The 25,600-nt window shown below is 36.0% G+C and overlaps 1 protein-coding gene across 4 annotated transcripts in view; it reads right to left on the minus strand.

Moving 5' to 3' along the window:
* Positions 1 to 25,304, minus strand: part of fam49a (family with sequence similarity 49 member A) — a 70,654-nt gene extending 45,350 nt beyond the window's left edge. The window contains exon 1 of one of the 4 annotated variants that reach the window (XM_088934465.1): positions 25,074 to 25,304. The gene's annotated coding sequence lies outside the window, so the exon portion shown is untranslated. The remainder of the gene's footprint in view (positions 1 to 25,073) is intronic. The other 3 variants (XM_088934464.1, XM_088934462.1, XM_088934466.1) reach the window with 3 other exon arrangements.
* Positions 25,305 to 25,600: the final 296 nt, after the last annotated feature.

Here is a 25,600-nt window from a genome sequence, read left to right on the forward strand (position 1 = left end):
ATGACCAGAAACATTGCCAATGCAACCAAAGCGAAAAGTGGGAAAATTATCCAGTAAACCCCTAGATTTAATTATAATTGAGTTTGTCTAGGAAAAAAAATGTAGTCTGAACAACTCCAGAACAGATGAGAAGTCACAGTGGATAAGCCAATGCCCTCAAAGGGATATTTAATCAAACACTGATGTTTAAACCCAAAAATATACTTTAGGTGAATGTATCTCAATTCATACAGTTAAATGAAATAATTCTGTTGAACATGTTTTTCATGTTGAACATATGGTCAAATATGCACAAGGAAGTATTCCAAAAATAAGTATTACATTTCACTTTTTCCTATTATCCTCATGATCACACATACAAATTCCTAGAATATACAGTAAAAATAAGTTTGGACTTTTGGAAGGCACTGTTTAGTTTTCCTCAGTTCTACTAGTAGTGTTTTCTAGACATCAAAACACTTTATAAGGTGATTTTTTTTTTAACAAAGCTAAAATGATGAAAAGAATAAAAGCAAATACATTTCTAACCTTCATAACATAGGCACCAAATGCTGGTAGTCTTTCCTTAAATCTTCATAACAATATTGCGTCACGTCTAACAACGAATACAGAGGTCTATATTTAATTGCATTGCCCACCCTTAGTTTCAAGAGCTACCCTGAACAGTCTGTGAGAATACTGTTGATTCCTCAGACTCCTAACATACAGCAGCCGTTTTTGAGATGTATACAACTGCAGCTTCTTTAGTACATAACTGTCACTACCTCATGCAGCTAATGATGCACATTTAGTGCATTCAACTTGCATAATATTAAATAGCCTACAGGCCTAATAGCCTATAGGCTCTTCTGAACACTTTATCCAATGCAGGGATTGTGGAGGAGTCAGAGCCTATCCTGGAAAGCAACGGGTGCAAGTCAGAATACACCCCAGATGGATGCCAGCAAAGTGCGCACACACACAGACACAAGTGGGGTAATCTTATCAGAATGTCTTACCAGAACTTAACAGATGTCTTGCTTCTATTACCAGAACTGAGGGAGAAAACCCGAACACCTCAAGGAAACCCACACAAACGCAGGGAGAACATATAAACTCCCCAAATACTATGGAATATATGAAAAAGAATATTAAATGTTTTCCTCTTTTGTGCAAACCATCATAAACTGGAAGAAATCATAGACCTTCAGCTGTAAAAAGTTCAGCAACACACAGCATACTTTAAAAACAACATACAGTATATGTATTTTAATCATCAGAATGGACAATGTTTTGCTCTATTCTTACTTTCTGTATATTACTGCACTATGAATGAAGGAAATTGCCTACATGTTTTTTTTTATTCTAGTACAAATTAAAAAGCTTTAAAAGTCATCTTATATAGTAGCAGATGAGATCTTTGCTACATAAAAATTCAAAATTATCAATGATTATGGAAATGACATTATGATTTAGCAAATGAACCACAGATTTCTTTCACTAGGTGTTATGACTTAGGGAAACTACAATTATCTAATAATGGAGACCAAGGGCAAAAAAGTGGCAATCCATTTCCAGATAAACAAAGTGATATTACAGCAGTATATTCCAAAGGCTAAATACATCAGTTGTTGGCAGAATGCTTTGCAATACCTCATGTAATTATTTCAATAATTTTCAAACATGCACAGCACAACAACATAACCCCCTAAATTGAAACAAGCTCAGCCCTGTAATAGTAAGCTTTACCTTGCATAACATACTTTGTTACACTGCACACAAACAACTGCTTTTACCTGTAAGGATTACAAGGTGGTAAATATAGAAAACTTTATTGTGCATTAAATAATAATTGCTATTATGTTATTTAGAATAATGTTAACATTCTGTAATGTTGCATGAGTTTGTGGCGAGTGCAATTCTTTATGACGTGTGAAAATTATGCAGCCAGTCCCCATTACAAATCACCCTGCTACACGTCATTTTGCACTTACGTTGTTGATGAATTGAGGAACTCGACATAAAATTTCCCCCGCTGTTGCATCATTTTTCAAGTTACCAAAAACCAGCAATTTAGGTGGTACATGGATTATTTTATTCCAGAAACGAAAAGGATTGTTCATACTGTACATTTAAAGTTAGTGCTCTTCACTATGTCTGGAAAACAAAATCTACCTTGAAGCAAATTACTTGTTGAATTGTGGTCTTGTCAAAACCAACAAAGTTTTGAGTTGGTGACACTATTTCGATGTGTCTGTTATGGGTTATAGGTATATTTAATGTATATACGTGCATCTGAGCTGTATTTTGGGACATACAGTATCTCAAGCGAATTATTCCTTATGGTTATTCATTTCCCAAAGCTACTTTGCTATGTTGCTTTAGGAATGCACCTGTATTTATAAAAGGACCCTCTGTACTGTATTTGGCTAGCTACAAGTGAAACACACACTAACTAATTAATGGAATAGTCTCTAACCCGACTCTATTCCATTAATTCTTGTGGGGAAAAAAAAATCCTTCTTTAAGGTGCATGTGCATGTTTGCTCACTTTATGGTCACATATTTACACTGTTCTTATGGGTAAAGGTTTCCCTGCAAAGGTTATGCTATATGCCATGACTTTCTGGACCCTAGCTACATCAAACAGTATATAAGGGACCTTCTAATGCATGACATCCTCATTCATCTAGCTAAGTACTTGCATTAAAAACAAAAGGGTAAAACGTATGGACGTAGATTGTAAAGTAGGAAACCTGAACACGGCAGTGTTGTCAATTTTAAATGAAGCGAGACCACTAGCTCCGCGAAGATTGCACTGAACTAAACTAATGAATATTGTGATAATGTTAAGTAAAAGTCAAACAACTTATATCAAGCACTACAATGAGTGAATCGATGTTCTGTGCAAAATATGTCGTAAAGGCTTATAAATAAGTGATCCAAGACCATGCAGTTAGTGTCTATTGCACATGCCACCTGTGAGCAAAATATAGCATCTCCTATTTGGTCAGCTAACAGGAACAGAGCAAACCCCAGAGGAACAATTTAATGCATTAACCCTAAGCTGAATGGGAAATAAATGGAAAAAGAAGTGACCAGAGAAAATTCCACTCAGAAGGTGACTCAGTCCAGAACCAAACCTAGGTCCTAAGAGCTCTGAAACAAAAGCACCAAATGTATCATAAAAATATCAATGACCAAAATATCAACTTAAATGTATACTGTACGAAATAATAAACTATTTTATACAGCACCTTTAAAAGCAGAATCTAAAAGCGCTTTACAGTAGCTGTAAAAACCGTTATAAGAACAGCAAATGACAGAATAAGCATATAAGAAACAAATGGAAAAGGGTACACCAGAAGATACACAGTCATTAGAAAATGGAACAGACAAGCTTCAGAAAAAGGTTTTTGATTTACACAAAATAACGTGGATTAAAAAACATCTGAATATCTGAAAAGGGCTTTTCAAATAATAAACAAACGATTTATTTTTTGGGAGGTAGGGAATAGAGTACAAATACTAGACTAGGGACAGACGTGGTTTGTTCTTTGATCATGGCTTAAATGTTATATCAAATGCTTTTTGCAATTCCCTATGCTTACATACATAACACATTATATATAAGGAGCACATTGGGAGGCATCAAAATAGAACAAATGAGTTTAGCATCAAATTGTACTAAAGCAGAACTATACATATATATTGAGGTATTATGCATAATTAATGGAGTACACATTATGCTGGGACACGAACGACACCACTGTTTAAACCCATTATCCACCAAGAGCATCCATTTTGATCAATGAATGTATTCTATAGCTTTTGTGTCCTCCAATTGCTTCTAGTAATGCTGGCACTCAAATGTGGCATAGTCATTACAAGTGCATTTAATTCCCTTTGGGTATTGTGGATACAAATGACAATCTCGGAGGAGCTGAACTGGGGCCGGCAGGTAAATAAAAAGCCTAGTCCAGTACACACATTGCGTCAAGTCAGCAAAGTCTGACAAATGCGTGCAACATGAACTTTATTCAAAAATATGCTGGCATACTTTTGGGTGAATTACAGTACTTTGTGTTGAACAAAACATCAGTTTTTTCTTTGCCAATTAAAGGTGTTTTTGTGTTCAGGCAATTTATGTTTTTTCTATGCCTGTGGAAGGTAGGAAATTGGTAAGTCAGTTTTGTAAATATATAGCTGTAAATGTGGTGCCATAAACATAACAATAAATTGTAAAAGCCTGCCACTTGGTTAGTACTCCATTGCAAAAATGTGCTGGAGAAATAAACATACTGTGTAATGCTCAGTATTCCCTGACTATAGTGTACAATTTTTGGAGAACTACAGGAGCCTGGACCACTGTTTCCAGTACTTAAGGAAATGTCCTACACTGACAGGCTGAAGGAACTGAACTTTTTCAGTCTTCACCACAGAAGACTATGAAAACAACCTGAAACTAGAATTCAGAATTCTCAAAGGCATTAAACTCGAACAAGCACCAAGCAGATGTCTTCATAATGAACAATGAAACACAAAACAGAGCACACAAGTGGAAACTACTCTGAAGCTAATTTAAAACCACGAACAGGAGAAACTACTTACAGTATATTGTTGAAACTGATACCTTAGTTTTTTTTTTTAGAAATGGCTGATTAGACCCTTTGATCAATTATTTACTAACAAGCAGACTAGTTGGGCTAAATTTATATATGAGCAATTTCAGATTTCACTATTAGATTAAATAAAATAAATTTAGAATTATACTAATACGCCACCAGTAATGTTCTATATGTTGAAATTGCAGGAAATGGACCAAAGCATTGGGCATTTTAAAACTCCAAACTGAGTGCAGAAGCAAATAAAAGACAAAACAAGCAATTAGATCATTTAAGGGTATACGTTAGCTATAAAGTAGTTCAGGTAGGTAGCTGCGTCAGCATGCGGAGTCTACAAAGGAACAAGTAATAGGTTTATTACATGCTGAAAAGAGCAGACAGAAAACGCAACATTCCGGCTGTGAAGCCTTCTTCAGGTGTGAGAAAGACAGGGCAGACAGCTAAGATTAAACACAGAAGAACAAAAGAGGGGAGAGGAATTAGCTATGGTGATTTAGAGCCTAGCTAGAATGAAAACCAGCAAATGTTGTCACGTACCAAAACCAGGGTTGAGAACCATTGATCAACAAAACTAAATAATTTAACTAACTATATTACATCTGATCACATACATGTAATTGTAAAGCTAGATTTTATCAATTATATAAAAATTCACTGACTCAGAATAAGGATAGCACAGAAGTGCATTTGTTCACCGGAGACCCTAGTTTAGGTCACTAGCTGAATGTGACTGGTAGGGAAGGGATTAGCCAGAGCCTTCACAGTGAATCCACAAGGTTGTAAAAACACCATGAGAGATGTCCTACTCCTCTTACTTATGCTAACTCTTAAAGTAGTGTCTTCAGTATTTAAGAACATAAATGGCTAGTCGGGGGTCCGGTCACTATGCCTCTCCAAGTGCAGTACAGATGTTGCCAAAATGTAAAGAAACAAATTCTGAGGGTGTACATAAAACACTAGCTGTTATCTATTGCAGTGTCCACAAGACTATCAATACCCAGTGACAGTACTGATGAGACTCGAGAGCCTTCATTAAGCTGCTCTTTCACTTTACTCATTTTCTTTAATGTGTTTTATTCATAGAATCACCAATTCCTTATCACTCAAACATGACTACCTACACAGGAGACAGACTGCAGATACTCTCCAAAATATGCATAGAGGCATAGTTTGGCCAAAGACAGCCAAGATTCTGTCCATCACTGTCTGAAGTTCACAGTCCAGACTAACCTCTCAATTGTCACCACCAGTTATCAAACAACTTGAGAGAACCATTTCAGAACTGTATTCATTTTTATTAGTAAAAACACAAAGGAAATATGTAATCCATTAATTGTATGAACAACATTTCGATGATAAGATTGTTACAATGAGTATATACATGTAAATAAAGCTTAATTAACTGATTCATGTAATATTTAAATATCGGCAACAAAACCAGTCCGAAAATAGTACATTTATTCAGTAATTAATAGTTGCAGAGTTACAGTATTGACTCCAACATCACGTTCATAGTACATTAACAAAATAATCACATTGGTCCTGTAAAAGTTAAGAAAAAATGTATTAAGCGATTTAGTGATGTGCATAACAGTATTACAAAACCCACGTCTGGAAGAAATACTTTCTTTTGAAAGGATGGGAGCACTATGTAATAACAGCCTGACTCATGCTTTACATTCTTTCATTCTTCAAGGTAATAATTTCCCAAAGCATTTCTCTGTGACTCAAATGCTATCATTAAACACTGATGTAAAACATGCAAGGAGTGGTAAATGTAAAGTCACCAGTTTCTTTCAAAACACATTATACATTTTCTTATGAAGACAAAGTGCCCACTGCAAACACAGAAATAGCTTACTCAACATGAAATTAGAAGTAAAAAAAAACATGACTGCTGAGTTTTTTTGTACCAAATGAAGCAACACAACTGGACACACTCTCTAGCAGTTTGAAAGGTTTATTTTTTTTCTATACTGTATATGTACTGAAAGATATTTTAAAACTCCTAAGTTTTAAGAAGTAGGCAATGTGTCCCACTACACTTTTATTTTGGTTTATTGATCACAAGCTTTCTCCCATTATTTAGTTTGCTTGCAAATGTACAGTATACTGGAATCCTAAAATAAAGATCTGCTACATCTGAGCTTAACTACAGAACATACATCAGTGGACATCAAACTTCACTCCAACTATAGCAGTGTTATGTATAATCCATGTCTTACAACATTAAGAAACTGAATGCAGAAGGCATGTGTTGCATAACCAACATTTAACAATGCTTCCCCCCCCCCACCACAAGTTCTCTCTCATTTCAACACTTTCAAATTTCCTGACAAACTTATAAAATTCTTCCCATTGCATCAAACATTTAAGATACTAAATGGTTTAAATTGCTGCCTAAGAAGTGTTAAACTACTGAACATCCATAATCGTTATTTTGTCCAGTATTTGACTCACAAATTCAGCAACATTGAGGGTTATGGTTCATCTCCTTCTATGTACCGTTTTTAAGACTGCAAGAACGCAGCTCACTCCACTAGAAATCCTTTACAAATAAGAAAACAAAGATCCAAATAAAATATGCTATTACAATGGTGGACCTAACATTATCCACCAGATAAATTTCCATTAAATAATACTCTAAACTAAGAAATTTTACTTTAATTATAACATAATGCATGAAGTACAGTACAGTAGGATAGTTGTAAAACTAGAGAGCTATATCACTCTAAAAAATTTCACTTGATAACATCTGACCATTGTATTATAAATTTTAAATATAATTTAAAATTATATCGGTCACATCTTAATTTGAAAAGCTAAAATATAAACACAAGCTCAAACTGCCACTTAAACTTAACTTATGGTACTTAAGAACTTTCATTCTGTGTAGAAACTTTAGTCAACTGATTTTCTATTCCTGAGATTATTCATCTTGTGCGTCTCACTAAATGGTCAACAATGTTATGTTCCTGTACTATAGTACAAAATGGTAGAGAGCATAGAGGGGAAAAAATTTTTCCACCACAACAAAATAAACGAAACCTACGACATGGTATTATTTTTGGAATAATCACGTGGGCATTTTGTTTGTTTTAAAAGAAATGTCTAGAGTCAGACTATCAAAGATGAGAGGACAACTGGTCATATGTACAGAGCTACTGTCGTCTCCAAGGTCAGCAGCACACAAGAGAACACCACTAAGCACTTTAAAGAAGCAACATCAGTAAGGCACAACAAATCTTAAAGATTAAAGTTAAAGGAGTTGTGTTTGTTGTTAGCAGATGCATTTTATTTAATGCAATCATCTTCTATGACATTTTAACGTTTCTTCAATACGTTGCATGTCTGTATAAGACTATTAAAATTAATATTTTCCCTCCAAAAGAATTAGTTTTAAAACACCTTAGTCTAACATGTCTTGGATGCATAGGTATGACCTATATAGTCAGTTGAGTGGTGATTCAAAGTTTCAAAATGCAAAAAGATCATCTTAGCTTGAGGTAAATGTATATCAGTTTATAAATAAATACTGCAAACCTGATCACTGCTGTAAATGCCTTAGCCATAATAACTATGCTTAATTAGCTCTATATGGTTCAACAAAATATGTCCACTCACTTTTTGGTCAGCAAGGTTTTGTTTAGCTGCTCTGCACATTACTCTCAAAATAACAGTCACCTGACATAAGACAGAAAAACGATGTCTTGAACTACAGCAGTATTGCCTGCCTAAAATAAAGGTTTTAGAAAGAGATACTCTGTAAAGCATTATTCACATGAAGCAGGTTTTAGGCTCATTAGTAGCAAACAGCAATTGGAAAACTTAAAAAGTCAAACTGTTTTTAAAGTACCTCTGAATGTTAATTTAGAGACTAAATGACTTGAGAGCTACATGTATGCTGGTGGTAATTAAAACAAGGAGCTGTAAGTGTGCTTATGTACATGAAATGGTAATTTAACAATTATGAAAATACCCAAACTAATCAGCTTAAACAGTTTTGGAAAACATTTCTGGGTGAATGTAACAATTTCAGTAACACAGGGTCCCGGGTTCAATTCCAGGCTGCATCTGTATAGGATTCTCATCGTGTTCAAGCAGGTTGTCAGCAGATGCTGTATCCCATCCAGGGTTCTGTTCTGTGTCCATGAACTTTGCCAGGAATAAGTGGCTGTCTGATAATGGATGGAGACAAGGATATTCTCTCATTTGCAGAAGTCGGGGACAAGCGCCAGTGCTCAAATTAAAGGATAAACAAACTGTAATATTTGATTTAGCTAATGATATAAAAATGTAATTGTTCTAATCAAATGTGCTATAATAACAGTAATCGGAAAAACCTTTAATATTGTGGCATCCCTCATTCAGCACAATTATGTCAAAGCGTTTGGTTTCAATTGCAAAAGAAAAATCCAAATAAAATTAACAGTATACTTTACAAATATATCACTTTGATAAAATCCAAGTACCAGCAGTGGCCAATGTAATTCCAAGTTGCAATTTTGTCTGTTTTCAAAAGCTTAGTCACTATGCAACGTCAACCTACAGCAAAATAACACCAGAAAACATCATTATTGGATTTGGCAAAAACTGGAGACAAATCACAGAACATAAAAAATAACTCACAGTAGTGGTTATATTCAAGAGAAAACATGAAAAAAAAACAATAAACTGGGAAAAGACAGCTGTCTCCACCTCAGACTTAAGTTAATGTAACCAGGAGTTCAGTTCAGCACAAAGGCGGCCGTCTTGAGTTTTTCCCTTATATGGGAAGGAAGGCCCCGACCACCACCACAATGGCTGCTTGCTTCCTTTGCCATATCGCTCAGTTCAGTCATCATTGTGCTTCTTTGGCTCCTTACTCTTCCCTCAAAATGCAAACAACTTCCACATGGGACAGTCTGCTCATTTTAAAATAAAGGAATTTGTGGAAATTCTGATTTAGTGGATCAGATTGCAGGGCTTGTTTATTTCTCTCCCTCTTTTCCCCTGGACTAAGAAGTAAACTACAATCGCATTGTGTGTTGGCACAAGCCAAAAGTACATTCATCACGTCACAAAAATGTCCTAGCATGCACATCACTGGGGGTATCTACTGTACATCCTATACATGCTGCATCTTACAGTATGTCCCCAGATAGGCACAGAGTTCCTCCCACGTACTTAACACGGCTTGAATGGCACTTCTGTTCAGTAATCCGTGCTTCACAAAGACACTGCGGTATAAAAGAACTGTGTCATAGTTAATAGCGGGAGTGGAAGTAATCTCTGCTTGGCGATTCATATCAAGATTATTCTGCTGTGTATTACTTCTTATTAGACGAATAATAATTTAGCTTTAATGTCAAACCTTTCATATTTTACATTTCCTAGCATTTGTTATGTTTCTTAGGAGTGCACTTTACCATTAATTATTTTTTATTTCCCCTTAGCATACGCAGTATCACTTCTGCATTCCTGTATAAGCACCTTGAACCGAGTAGATACTACAGAAATATAAATGACTGTTGTCTTCTTTTGAAAAATCCAGGTTGGGACTAACTTGACTGCAGCCAGTGTTTACATATATCGTGTATAACAAGTTTAAATACAAGCCAATGCCATTTCAGTTCAAATGAAAAGAAGTCGATTCAGTTCCTTTTTCACAGGCAATGAAAAGTAGTTAAAACAGCTGCAAGAGTTCAGAGAAAAAGCTATAGCAAAATAATCATCTTGGTTGCTACTGTACAAGTCCACAGACAAGATAACTCACTGACAAGAAAACCACAAAAAAGAGACTTGAAGACTCATAGGAATTAAGAAAACCTATAAGTCCATTAAATGTAAATATAAGTAAATGAGACTATACTGATCTTTTTTACAGCAGGTCCATAGTGTTCAAATAACTCCTTTATACACATACACAAATCAAGCATTTATAGCCCTTAGAAGATTCATTAGCAGCATTTTACAAAATTATATACTGCATAATTTTGAAAGGATTCTGAAATCCATAACATTCTTATGGATTATGATTATATTACCCCATTTCAGAAATTACTAAATAATTAGTAATTTCGTACTTCCATACAATTTATTTTAAAAATATGATTCTTGGGTCTGCTTGTTCACTGCTCTATTACACTTTAAGGTTAAGCATCACAACGGTTACCAAGACACCGTAAGGCATTTAAAAAGGTTTACATTGAACAATGAACAATAACCCTACACCTAAGCATTTTTCCTGCTTTCCAGCTGTATATACAACATGATGAGGGCAGAATGTTGAGGTTTTAAATTAACTAATATTTTCAGTTCAATAATGTCAGTTCTATATCTTTCATTCATTTATTTTATGAGATTCCTAGTACTTTCTTGATTTGGAAATGTTGACAAGTACTGTTAAAATCAGAATCGTCCAGAATCTCTTAAAGGGGAACTGCAATGCTATTTTCATATTTCCAAGTTACAAAGAATCAGCATTGATGAGTGCATTTCAAACCACAATAAAAGTGTACACATTAACTTGTAAAACCTCCAATTTACATTAAAAAATCTGGTATGTGGTATAAATCTGGTATACCAGATATCTGGTATCTGGTATAGGCGATGTGTACGGCCCTATGATATTGTAAACAAGCAGGCTCGTGAATACACCTCTTTTAATCCAACGGAAATATTGCTTTTGATTTCGAGAAGTTTTCCCAACAAATACTACTTACTTGTTAACTCTGCAGATCACGTCGGAACAATTCTACGGGTCTGCTGCAGAAGCTGCATTATTCATTACAGAGCACAGTGAGAAGGAAGGGCCGCCTTGCGTCGCAATCACGGGAACTCGAAAGTAAGTTGCAACTTAAGGGACTTTTACAAACCTTGCCATTTTGTGCTTAATTCAAAATTTCTATTTTTTTTCCTATAACGTCAATGAATTTATTTTGTTACCAAGATTTAATAACCAGTCTGAGAAACTGGGACTGCAGTTCCCCTTTAATAGCAACTTTGTTGTGTTCAGCAGCAAAGCATTGTGACAATGGAAGACAAAACAGAAACACTGTATATAAGATTATCTTTTGTGATGTACAGGAATCAACCTCATTACAAGTGGTTCCTTAATCTTTTTATAGAGCCTTTAAGATTTCAAAAAAACAAGGCATTACGCTGAAGACTGGGACAGAGTAACAAGACCAAATTAACTTCAGCGACTTTAGATTTTTTTTAATGAAAAAACTTTAAATACAGTACACAAAAACAAGAAACATACTGTATAGCATTATATACAGTAACAAAAGTGCAAATAGGTGCAAAACCATATGTGAAATGTTTCCAGGAGGGTAAAAATAGAGCAGCAGTAACAAAAAATCTTCACAAAATTGGATGAGTGGAAGAGAACAGAGACTTTCACAGAAACAACCCCCTGGCTCTGTATATTCAAGGTGATCTGAGTGAATTAGTGCTTGGTACTTAAGACTTACAGATTTAAAATCTAAAGATTTAGCATTAGATTATTTTTTAAATTTCCTACTTAAGGACATACAGAGATGGACACAAAGGAGCCAGATTGTAAACTGGGTAAACTTAAATCACATCCCAGACTGCTTGTGTTTTACCCATGTGCTTTTTTCCTCATAAGTAATCCCATATCAATATTTTAGCATCCTAAAAGTTATAAAAACTGTAACAGAATTACAAGTTTTTAAGTATGCGATTACTGTTGTCAAGATCTTATCTGATAAAGTAACAAATCTTTCCTTATTATTACAAGTTACTTGTAATCAGTTCCTTCAATACTGCATTTAGTGTCTTACAAATGACAACAGTGGACATTATCTTATTATAGTCTATTGACTGGAGGAAACCCATTGAAGCACAGGGATAAAATACAAACACCATGCAGAAAGCACCCCAGGAATAAAATCCAGGGGCCCAGACATTCAAGACGGCAATATTTCCCTCTTTTTAACGTAATAGGTGAACATTTCAGTGTTTGAAAACAGCAGGTTCCATGTGCACAGATCAAAAAGGTCCAAGTCCAATGAATGAAGCATTTGACACCACTGCTGTTGAAATTTAATTCTCAAGGGAATTTACTTTAAAACCTCATTTAAAATGTCTCAAAATCTCATAAATGCTCAATACAGCAGCACATGAGGACAATAAATACCTAAATAGGAATCATTCAAATCACAAAATGGCAAGAACATAGGAACACACTGTTGATTCTGGCAATCCTTCACAGCATATTACTTTCTTTGGTCAGCACATAATTCTTAATTTGTACAATGACAAACAGATGCATTGAGCGATTGCACTGGGACAAAACTTAACCAAAAAGGTCAACACCTACACTTTCGATTGTAAACGGTTCTCAAAAACGGTGTTATATTTGGCCTGTTGCAGCTTACAATTAATGAAGTGTGCAAAAGCAGCATAATTACTGGTAAATGCATGAAAACGCACATTATGACTAAAACATGAAGACGCAGAACTTAAATTTTAAAAACAGGATTGTAATCACCCTCAAGTGTCAAAAAGTGAGAAAACTCTTCAAATGAGAGAAACTAAACAGGCCTCCATGTAATATTAAATCTCCCAAAATTCATGAAATTTGTGTACTATTGTTCTTTAGTACACATTTTGTTAGTCAAATACATATAAAATGCCCATTACTGATCTTTTCATAATCTTTACAATACTTTACTATAAATTTTCCTTTTTCCTTTATTTAAATTACATCTAGTAAGTGCTTAGGGAAAACATTTTCACATATTACACTTCCTTCCACAGGAGTTTAAACTGATTCTTAATTCTGTATTAGAAAAAAAAAGCTGCACTCTGATCACAACAGGAAGCGCTTTGTGGGAGTAAGAAAGCACTGAAGTGCCTAAACCAGTATTCTTGAATACTGCAGCTACAGTGTTAACCCAACCAGCAACAAAACAAAGCCAGAGAAACCACACTTACAAATGAAGCACTATCAGCTTTGAACTGAAAGTAAAAATGTGACAAAAGGCAAGTAACATTGTTGAGGTGAAGGATTCTTAAAGATTTTTTCTATTGAAATACAAGACATACAACTTAATTTTGAAACTTTAGTCAATTATTATTTGCATTAAACTACTCATATTTTATACAATTTTCACAGCTTACTGAAACACTCATTCATCCTAGTGAGTAGCAGTAAAGATTATGGGATTGTTAATCAGTCTTTCCAACAGTAAATTTTGAAACTCTATAGAGCTCCATGAAGCAAATAAAACAGCATGTTTGAATACAGGTTAAGAATTCTCAAATTACTAAGAATGTCCCACTTTTGTGCTTAAACATTTATAAAAGCTACACAGAAGCAAATATAGGTTTACCTGCTGCCATAAGTCAGAGATCTTAAACACATGAATTATTGATATAAGAAAACAGATTTCAAAACTGAAAACAGATTGTCTAAAAATAATCACACGCTGCTGGCAGACCAAGAACATGCTTAACTCTGAAACAAGAAATAACTAAAAACTGTCCTTGTCTGAACTAATGAAGGTGTAATTAATGTTGTTAATAGCAGATTAAAACAGCAGTGCAATGATCCCGGTCATGGACAACATCTGTTTTCAGGGCTTTTGTTTTGTGAATCAGCAGTACATTTTAGAACGTGGATCTCCAGAACAAAGACAAGTATTTCATGACAAAAAAATGATTGACTCCTGACATTGTAAAGTATCAGATAAGCTTCTCTGGTAGGAAAGACATACATTTCAGTCTCCTTACACACATTCACCACTTCACACAGATATGGATGTTCTCAAAGTGATACTGGATGCTCCATCGGCCATTTCTATAACCACCACTTGGACCTCATTGTAATCACCAAATGCCAACCATGTTAAGATCAGAAAACAATCACAAACATAATGTCCGATTATCAGGAAAAGAAAGATGTATAACTACTTCAATGGCCAGTAACAAGGCTAGTAGGTGTGAGGCTTTAACAAAAGATGTTTAAAACTATTGTGTGCAAACTCCTTTGCCCAAGTTTGAAGTTTGTCATGTTGAACCCTACAATCTGTACAAGCCTTCTCAGCTTGCCTCTATTACAAGTTGTTAAACATGCGTCTTGTCAGAGGGATGCTCTCTTCCTGTTTTTTACTTCACAGTGGCTGAAAGACACAGAAGAAAAAACTTACAAATCTCTTGATGCATCACTTTTCCCTGACTACTTTTCCTTGAGTGGAGTCTTCCAAAGTTCACTAATCTCAATGAGATTTGTCAAAGTAAAAAGTTAGTGATGACTTCAATTCAGAGAGAAAGGACCAACTTCTGTAATACATGAGAAGAAACTATGTTGCAATAGCAACACTCAATCAGCTGGATCCTACAGAGACATCTAGACTGCTGCCAGACAACTGGCTTGGTGATTTAACCGTTTACTTAAAACCATGTCAAACTCAAGTTTGCCAAGACAGCTTCCTCATGAGTGATCATCTCTAAATCTAGAAGAATGGAAACCATTTTTGTATTACCTAGCTCTCAGTCATATGGAATACCTCCATTGGCATAAAATAAAGCTCATGGTCCCTTCCTCCCTCTCTGCTACTATAACTGCTTCTAGACAACAACAAATGGTGGATTGGGAGAATACAGATTTACTCCACCTCGTTGATGACCATTAGAAGCATCTTCTGCTAACGAACCTGCTAGGACTCTTTGAGAAATGTATGTGTATGCAACTTGCGAAAGTGTCTTGTACCTCAATTTTCAAGGATTTTGGAGGCAACTGGGCTTTGCCCTTGACAATCTTGTTTGCCTTCACTCATATGCCTCCTGTGAATATATTTTCAGAAGTAAAATTATAAAAAAAAGAACAAAGACACGAGACAGATTAACCATAGATACAATAAGTGGCCTGCTGCACATCTCCTAGTGAGTGAACCTCTCGTGGATGTCAGTTTCAAGTCTCTTAAAACCTTGCTGCACTACTTTACATCCTCAGACTTGCAGTGACAAAGAAATCCAACATCTGCATGACTGGCAGACAATTACACAGACAATTATAATTCATTACACTGTCAAAGACATTAAAATAGGCTAAATAGCACCAGGGTTTCCCACAGTTGTATACAGGCAGGCGGGCTGCCTGGTCAAACAAATGCTTGAATCCATCTTGAAATACTGTTTCAAAGTAAAACACCCCAAGATCATCTTCCAGCCAGCATCCATGATGGTATGCAATCGCTTAGCTCTCAAGTTTCACACCTTGGTCCAAAAATGCAGCTACATTAAATTAAGTCCAGGAATTTTTTTAAAAAGAGGGCAACTGACATCAAATATTACAGTTTATATACTATAAGATTTTTGGCAGTTCAGCAAAATTCACATAACCTCAGAAACATGCACTTTTAAATCACCAGACATTTCTATTATGTTTGAAAAGGATCACCTTATTTTCATAACCAACTACAGTTCAATTTACCTAGCACACTGAGATATCAATAGTTTTTATTCTATAGAAGCACAAGAAGTTCACATGGCACTTTAAATTATTTCAAATTACTTTCCTTTGACCATGGCAAAGTTGAAAAAGAATAACTCTAGAGATTCAAACATTAAACTTGTTTTTATTCTGTATAAATATTTTCAAATTATTGTGAAGAGACTAGGGCACACCATTAAATGTGCATTTCTTGTAAATAAAGGTTGGCAGCAGTTAGAACACTTTTAGCAAGCTACCATTACTTATAATGACTACTTATAGCGATTTCACTCAAAATTAACCTTTCACAAAATTTCGTTATAAGAAGCAATTATATCAAATACTAATACAAAAACTTTACTGCTACAGTTTGTGGGAATTTTAGCATTATTGTTGCTGAAAATTATAGGAGTTATTAACAGAAAACAAAATATGGATCACTTGTCTGAAAATCTCTTAGAGCTGTAAAAGTCCTTTGTAATGTTTCCTAGATTATGAATGTACAGCCAAAATACATCACTTTTACATCATTTTTCTGATTGGACTAACTAGTTATTTTTCCATCTCCCATCTTGTATATAAGCTTGCAATGGTGTATATTCATATTCTGATGTGCAGTATATGAAGGAACGCTGTAGCCTCACAAGAAGAACTGCTCAGCTAGATAGCACGGATGTAGTTTAAAAAAACAGTTAAGATTGTATTAGCTTCTCATTACAGTCTTCAAGGTGAGACCCTGCTATTCACACTCTTACTAACTTTCACCCAGTCAGCTCTGTGTCTGTCTTTGAAGGTGAGAGTTCTGAAGTGTTTAAAAAGAACAAAAATCAGCAAATTATCACAGATATAAATGCTACATGATAGGAGCCCTCCAAAATGAAAACTTAGGTGACACTTTTACAGCTCTATCATTCTATACAGACACTAAATAAAAGAAGCTATCTGTTGAAAGAATACAATTTTCAACTACCAGTGGCGTGCCATGACTTAACAAGGGCATGCAAGACATTACCAAAGTGTACAATAATGCTACCTGACAAGCACTATGCCATTACAAAACCCAAATACTGTGCAACTAATTATACAACAAAAAAATGTTGTCACAAAATCTGTATCAAAAGTTGTACCAAGACTGCTAGCTCATTCTCTGATGTAGCTTATCACAAAAATAACTCCATGCTTACTGGGAAAAAATATGTTTCATTGTGTTGTTTACAGCAATTGTCTGCTGCACCTTTTGTGATTAAAGCGTGGTTTCCAGACGTTTAGGTAAATCTGTAGTTAAATTACAAAAGGGTGCATATACATTTTTTTAAATTAATATTTTACTCAGATGCTCAAACTGAAGAATACTTTGGCAGCAATCACAGCTACAAATCTTTTTGGGTACGTCTCTACCAACTTGCACTCCTGCCTGGTGCAACTGGGTGTAAAAAAAAAAAACATCTTGGCAAAAAATTGCCCTTCCATGTTTCTTCTGGATGTCTTATAGACAGCTGTTTTCAAGTACTTCCACACATTCGCAATAGGATTCAAGTCTCTGACTGGGCCACTTAAGGGAATTCACTTTCATATTTTTAAACAATTCCAATGTAGCTTTGGCCTTATGTTTTTCCACCACTGAAAGGTGAATTTCCCCCCTAGTTTTAAGTCTTTGTCAGACTAGAACAGGTTTTCCTCTAGGTGTTGCCTGTATCTGTTTCTACCACCATGCTTGACAGCTGTGGTGGCAGTAACTAGGAAATATGGCGTACTGGGCTTGCACCAAAAGTAACACTTGGGATTTAGACCAAACGTCATAATTTTATCTTGTCTGACCACAGCATTTTTTACTACATTTATGCAGGACCTCGCAGAGGCTTTGTCGCAAATTCCACACAGGATACGAGATTGAGATTTCATACAGACCTCTTTACAGAGTGACCAGAATTTTGTTGACTGATGCACATTTTCTCCAATCTCAGCTATTGAAATATGCTATTTCAAAATTGAGAGTGCCCTCGCTGTGGCATCCCTCAACAGTTTCCTCCTTGGCCAGCTGTTCTATTTTGAGGGACTGGTCTAGGCTGTGTTTGGGTGGTATAAAGCACTTTCCATTTCTTGATGGTCAAGTGAGGATTTTCAATGACTTTATGCCTGACTTGCTTTGAAAGATTCAATCACGAAGTCCAAGAAACTTTGCTTGAAATTCACTACCTGACTGAGGGACCTTGCAGAGATTGCAATTTACATGATTCCAGAAGGCTATTACTGCTCATAGAGGCCACCCAACTAATTGTGTGGCTTGTTGAGGTGCACTGAATTTAATTTATGTTCACCACAGCAAAGCATTATCATGACTTATTCATTATTCTTTCATATCATGCCTTCACTTTTTTCTTTTTGTTTTTTTTTTACTTTGAATGTGTGGAGGAGTTTGTGTACAGTATCTCACAAAAATTATTCGCTACTTCAAAATGCCATGACTGCACGATTTAAAGCAACAAAATGAGATCACTGGACAAGGGTCTGAATAATTTTGCAAGGCACTATACAAAAAGGCTGGGGAGGAAAATACACCAGGGACTTTTAACCATCTGCTCTACCTTTTTTTTACATGACTTTTGTAGAATGACAACTCGGCAATTTCTGGAAAACATCAGGGCTTACTGGTGCATTAGATGGTTCAAGAAGCACGGGTTCACTACTTGCCCAGTACCTATCGCACACCTATTCAGCACTGCAGAGCCAACTTTACATTTTCTAGGCTATAAGATGTTTCTTCTTCATCACATGCCTTGGCAGACAGGGACTTGGTAGTCATGATGGTATTTCTTAAAATTATATCAAACTGTAGACATTGTTATTAATGTCATTTATATTCAAATGCAACTTCCCAAAATGTTTAAAGATGCTACCATTAGACTTTCCTTTCCAACTCTGAATTCCAAAACTCTGCAAAACAGCAAAACTACACAACTGGCACCTACACTTAGTTGATTTACCAGATGGCAGCTAACATGTTGGCATTTTTATACATCTTTCATAAACATATGTTACTCTGGGTTGCCAATATACGCAAGAGATACTTTCTTCATTAATCTCGGTTTTAAAGGCAAGTCAACACTCAAAGGTGCAAACATACCTGGAGAACAAAAAACAATATTGCCCCCACCTCTACTGTACATCCTTCATTACAACTATATCAAATATCACAACTATTTCCTGGAGTGTACAGTTTAATGTGCTTTTTAGACTTTTACTCAAATTCAATACAAGTTTGCAAATATGAATACTATAATGTGTAACACTATATCACTTATAATGTACATGTTACAGCTGTAAGTCAATGTACTGCAAGACACTGCTCTCAGGCGCAGTCTGCATCTTTCAAAAGCATCACCCCACCTCTCCCTTGACAAATTGGGAGAAATCTGTTACATTTTTTGTAATCACTAAACTAAACAAAAAAAAAATCCCCAGGGTAATAGCAGTACTGTTAAAAGCAAGGTATCCCATGACAGTCTATTCTCATGATAATTCGTCAGAAGGATTGCACACCTGAGCACAAATCAAATTCTCAAACCTCATCTCAGTTACACAATGCTAATTCTGAAAGGCTAAACCATTTTTAGTTTGGGTAGCAAGGTCTATAATGTCCACCACACTGCTGCTACAGAACAGGCTACACAAAATATTTCCTAAAGCCCCCTTACAAGTAATTATGCCTAAACTCACCATATTGAGCCATACTGTCATTTTATTGACATTTTATGGGTACAATTGTTCCTTGTACTTAAGATACTTAGAATTTTGTATGTATAGTAAGACACCCTGGAAATGTCATCAGCTAACCCAATAAAAATAATCCTCTAAATTCTAAAACACTTTCAGAGTAGACTGCTCAATTAATCTAGGGTATATCCTGTTATCCAATACAGGTGTATAAAATTGTACAAGAGGCCTCAAAGGATTAACAAAAGACTCTACACGCTTATACTCTGCCAGCTGGATGACCAGCACAGCCCCTTGGACAGCACACAATGCATTTACAGGCTGCCAACAGCTTCACAGTCACTACAGCTTTTTGCTCTCTTTCTGCCTTTTCACACAGTCTATAAAGACATTTACATCTCTGCAGGATTTCAAGCGTCAAGGAATTCCAGACAAAAGCAAAACAGCATATTACAGCTGTAAATGACTGCAACCATTATTTAAACACTATAGCCTAGTGACAAGACAAAGAACAGTACATGATGGAGGACGTTCAAATCCTAATAGGTAACCTATTGTTATTAGTTACGTTTAACATATTGTGCATATTTAAGTATTTGTTTTCAGATCGTTCTAAAGGTTGAAGATTTTAAAAGAGGCACCTTCCTGCCAAGTGTCAGTGAGTGGGCCACTGTTTTGGAAGCACTTCAATTGAATTGCAACAATCTTATTGTACTATATTTGCACAAAATACGAAATGGAACTTACTGAAAGCCAGAAAATTATGAAAATCCCGAATATGCTGCAAAGGTCTATGTCTAAATCAAAGTGAGATAATGACCATTCTTATTTTTGCGGACTTGCTGGAACTATATACGTGAAGCTTTGGTGTCAGAATGGAGGTTTATGGCTCAGTGCATAATTTTCTACTTCCGATGTATACAATTACAGACCAGAGTGAATGTGCATTATCTGGATATTTTTATTTACCACTAATTATATTTACCAAGCAGTATTAGCCACTGATAACCTGTCTCTTCATGAAGCTGCCAAGTCTCTGCATTTGCTTTAAAAAAAAAGTAAAAGAAAAAATGTGAAACTCAAATTAAGATGTAACGAAATATGAGTAATGCATTCATACACTTATATCACACAGCATTACTACACAAGTTTTGTACCTAAGCCACATGAGTTACTTTAGATTATCATATTGCTTCCACGATGACAGACATAAAGGGAGGAACTCCTATGAATTGCAAGATATTTGCACTTAGTTTGATTTAGATTTGTAAAACAGTAGCAAATAATTCTACTTAATATATCGATAAACAGACTACAATAAAAAAAATGACTGCAGGTACGAAATCTACAACTATTTATTATGTTATATATTAATTAATGAAAATTAACTGAGCATCACATCAAGAAGTATAAAGCAAGAACATTGCTTCTTCAAAAAATTCAAGTTCTTTAAAAATAAAAACAGGTTGTGCAAATTAAAATTAAAAAGAATGGACAAACCACTGGCAGGAGAGTTATTATTTGATACAGAAGAGTGCTGGAAAAATGAAAATACAAGGTGGTAAACGGTCAGCTTAAAGTACCTATGAAAAACACTTGAGTGATTAAGTTAAAGCATTTTCATCTTCTACACCAGTGGTTCTGAAACTGTGGTACGCGTACCTGCAGTGGTACATGGCGTGCCGCCAGGTGGTACGCCAAATGACCCTGGAACTGTGTTGTGTGCGCTGAAAAATCGGGACGGGTTTTCATATTTTGTATTTTTATACGTGTCGAATACGCAGCCTACGTACTACGATACAGTGCGCGCTAATACTTCAGTGGACACAAGAGATACTCTGTAATTCTATACCACTCTATAGGAATGCGTGCTACCGACGCAAGTGACCAATTGTATTTAAAAAAACCTACTGTATCTCCAGCAAATAGGGAGGTAGGAGAATGTGCGTGATTTTGGAACAATGCCAACGTTGTAAACACAGGAATGCATAGAAATGCGTGCTACGAACGCTGGTAATCTTGTGAGCACAGGAAAGCGTGAAAAATAACAGAAAAATATTTAAGAACTGTTCTAAGTTAATTTGAGAAAAATACACCAAGCGTCTCTGTGTTTCTCTCCCATGCGCATGAAATAAAAACTTAAAATAAACACTGAAATAAAAACGGAAACGTGGAAAAATGCAAGCTTGCGGATTGCTAAAGCAGGTAAGCCCCACACTATTATGTGTGGAGAAAAAGCTGCTGAACAGCTCGACCTGCTGCCCCCCCTGAAAGACACAGTCATTCATAGAATTATTGAAATGAAGGATTATATCAAAAGTACGCCGACAGAGCGCGTTAAGATGAGCAGATGTTTTTCACTGCAATTAGATGAGTCTGTAGTTGATTTGGCCAATTTGCTCGTTTACGTTAGATACGAGTTTGAGGGTACGTCACATGAGGACTTTCTGTTCTGTAAGCCGCTACCAACGGGAACTACAGGAGAGCACGTATTTCAGCTTCTGAATGAATTTAATCGAAGAAAATGGCATCGACTGGATAAAATGTGTCGGAGTTTGTACAGACGGTGCTAGAGCAATGACAAGCCAACACAGTGGTGTAGTTGCATGAATTAGAGGTTGCTCCAGAAATTAATGGATGCATTGCAACATCCACCACGAGACCTTTGCCGTCAAGAAAATGCCTGACGATTTAAAATCTGTTAGACTGTTGTGAATTGTATCAAGGCTCGAAAAATTAATTCACATCTGCTTTGCTCGACTAAACAGGCTCACCCCTCTCACTGAAATGGTGCTTTTTTATTTTTATTTGTTGTTGTTGTTGTTGTTTTCTGTAAAACACTTTGAGAAGCCACATTTTTTTATATCAAACAAAGTTTATTATTATAATATTTATTATATGTATGTGTGAGTGTGTGTGCACACGCACTCATGTTGGTCATTGAGAATCTCTGGGGTTCCTATGAGATGATGACTTGTAGGTGGTACTTGGATGCTTTGGTTGGATTAGGGGTGGTACTTGGTCCAAAAAGTTTGAGAACCACTGTTCTAGACAATATGGATAAGCAACTATGAAGGTAATGCATGTAAGAGCATTGAATTAAGTTAAATATGTAGAATTTACAGGGATGTTATGATAAAAGTGCACAAATCACAAGCAACACCTCATTTAGAATACTATGTGCATTTCTGGTTACTCAATTATAAAAAAAGTTATTACCACTTTGGAAGCAGTTGATACTGGGAAGAGTAACCACATACATTCCTGGTCTTAAAGGCTATATCATGACCGATAATAAGAATGATCTTTTCAGTCTCGAACAGAGGAGACTATGAGGGCACAAAACTCAAGTTTTACTTCAAAGTAAACCTTCGAAGACATTGGTAGAGACAGCCCAATGGATTTAATAAGAATCTACAATGAAAAACAAAGCAGAAAACAAATGGAAACTACAGAGATGTACTTTTAAAACAGAACAGTAGGCACCTTTCTATACAAAGGGGTCTAAAACATGCAACAAAGCCATGCCGACACCCTCACTCCTTTTAAAAAAGAACTGGATTATATGTATCGCAGGTATTAGCTAACTGATCCATTGACACAATCAACCAAACTAGATTAGCCAAATGGCTTCCTCTCATTTTTACCTCACATGTACAATCTAATAGAAGTGTGCAGGAGAGCTACAATAAAAAATATATATTCTGACTGAAAAAATAAAGTGTTTAAAAGCTACAAAAAAACAATTTCCAGAATACTTCATTGCACAAGCAATCCACAAGTCCTGTATATCAAAACCACATAGCAGAGAACGTATCCTTACACAGACTGTCGTCTCACTTACGCCTACAACAGTAGTCTTGGCGTTGGATCTTCCTGATAACATTTAGGCTCACAGGGATGTTCCGATCACTTTCCCAGGAATGGTACAGTAATTCTTTGGCAGCTGAAATCAGGAGAGAAGCAGCTGCTCCCCTTTTGGCAGCAACCACACCGAACTGAAATCTTTACCAAACAGACTCGCAGGATGAAGAGCATCGACATCAAGAAAGTTCTCTTCAGCTGCCTTGATATTTCTTCTACACATTGCATATTATCGAATTAGCAAAGAAAGCCATTTATATATCAAAAAGGAAAACTTATAACACTTCACTTGCGTTTCTCAACTATCATTTTGAAGCTAGGGAACTTTTAAAGAAAAACAGCTCTTAAGAAGGACCCCACATTAAACCTTAGGCCAAAATCAAGTTTAGTTTCCAATTACCAACACGTATTAATTTTAAAACAGAAACTGTAAATTTAGTTTTATATTGAAATAAAAGAACTGGGGATTAACAGACACAATGCAATGTTATTACACTGTAAGGAGTCATTATATTTTACAAACAAGAACTGCGGACTTGTACTACAAGTTTCCTTTTGTTTCACTGAGGATGTCTGGGAAGACAGAAAATAGCCAAGAGCTTAGTGTAACCTAAAACAATTCTGTAGATTTATTCTGTACTGTAATGAGTCAGGTAATGTAGTTTATGAATTTGTGACAGGGCTGAAATCTGAAAACAAAAACATTAGACGAGTGTATTCAATATTTCTTTAAAAAACGAATCGTTATTTAAATACACTATCCTTTTATTGTATCCACTGCTTATAATGTTAGTTACACCAACTAACACTGAAGTCCTATCACACAAAAACGAAAATAAGCAATCATTTATCAGCAGAAATGTAGCTAAGAGAAAACAGGAAACGGAAAGTAATTCACTTGCTAGGTTTGCATGAGTAAGGATGTTGTACAGCGCAGTTGATAAGCTGGACAATTCTTTGCTTCAACCAGCACAATCACAATGCAAAACGCAAACAATTAAAAATTCAACAGATCAGACAATACCACACTGCATGGCAGGTTCCAGTAGTTTCAGCGATTAGTGTTTTACTGTTGAACTGTAGGCCAAGGCGAGGTTAAATACCCAACAATACAGAGAAAACATAAAGGCACTGCGGTTTACTAGTTACCCTGTCAAGTTTATACGGATTGCGCCCATTTTTCGAGAACAAAATACCTTTTGTGTAAGTAACGTTAAATGAAGGCGCCAACTCAGTAGTCACAATTCGTTAAGAAATAACACTGAAAATAAACAATCGGCACATAGTAATCCCGATTCATTGTTGGCAATGGACAAGCATCCCACTTCCTGCAGCATCCATGTGAAAGAGCTTGTCACTGTACCGCCACACGCGCACAGCATTTAGTAAGCAGTTGTTTACGTCCGAGACCTGAACACAAGATGTTTTAAAGAGACGGGCCTTACCGAAGCCTACTTGAAATACGGAATGCTTCTTTGAGAGACTAGGCAAATTCCAAAAGTTTGAAAAACTCCTCTTCTCAGAACTAAAGAGTTTCTCCTTTTTCCCTCCTCCCTCCTTCTTCGTCCTCTTTTTCAGTTCAGTGATACAACTGCAACTAAACCTTTCTCCGCACCCCTCCCTGGTAGCGAAGCAGCACCGCCACAGGCAGCCGCACACAGCAGCTAGAAGCTCACTCGCTACCACGCCCTGGTGTCACAGCAATTGGGCAGAGCAGACGGCAGTCAGGCCTGGCCTGCCAATAACAATCAAAACCAATTTCCAAAACAGATTGCCGGTTTGTCCAATCCTTAAACTGAATTCGAGTTGGAGGTGGGATGTGCACGTGTCCGATGTATTTTTAAGACAATTTTTCGGATTTTTTACATACAATACATTTCAAGCGAAGAGGGTGTCGAGAGTTGGGGTTTTTGTCTCCAGACTGGAAAAGACAAGAATTAAGCCCAAGATGTATAGTTTAAAACAGTTTTAA

The sequence above is a fragment of the Atractosteus spatula genome, chromosome 2, assembly GCF_055471065.1.
Source record: "Atractosteus spatula isolate fAtrSpa1 chromosome 2, fAtrSpa1.hap1, whole genome shotgun sequence".
In the NCBI taxonomy this organism is placed as follows: Eukaryota; Metazoa; Chordata; class Actinopteri; order Semionotiformes; family Lepisosteidae; genus Atractosteus; species Atractosteus spatula.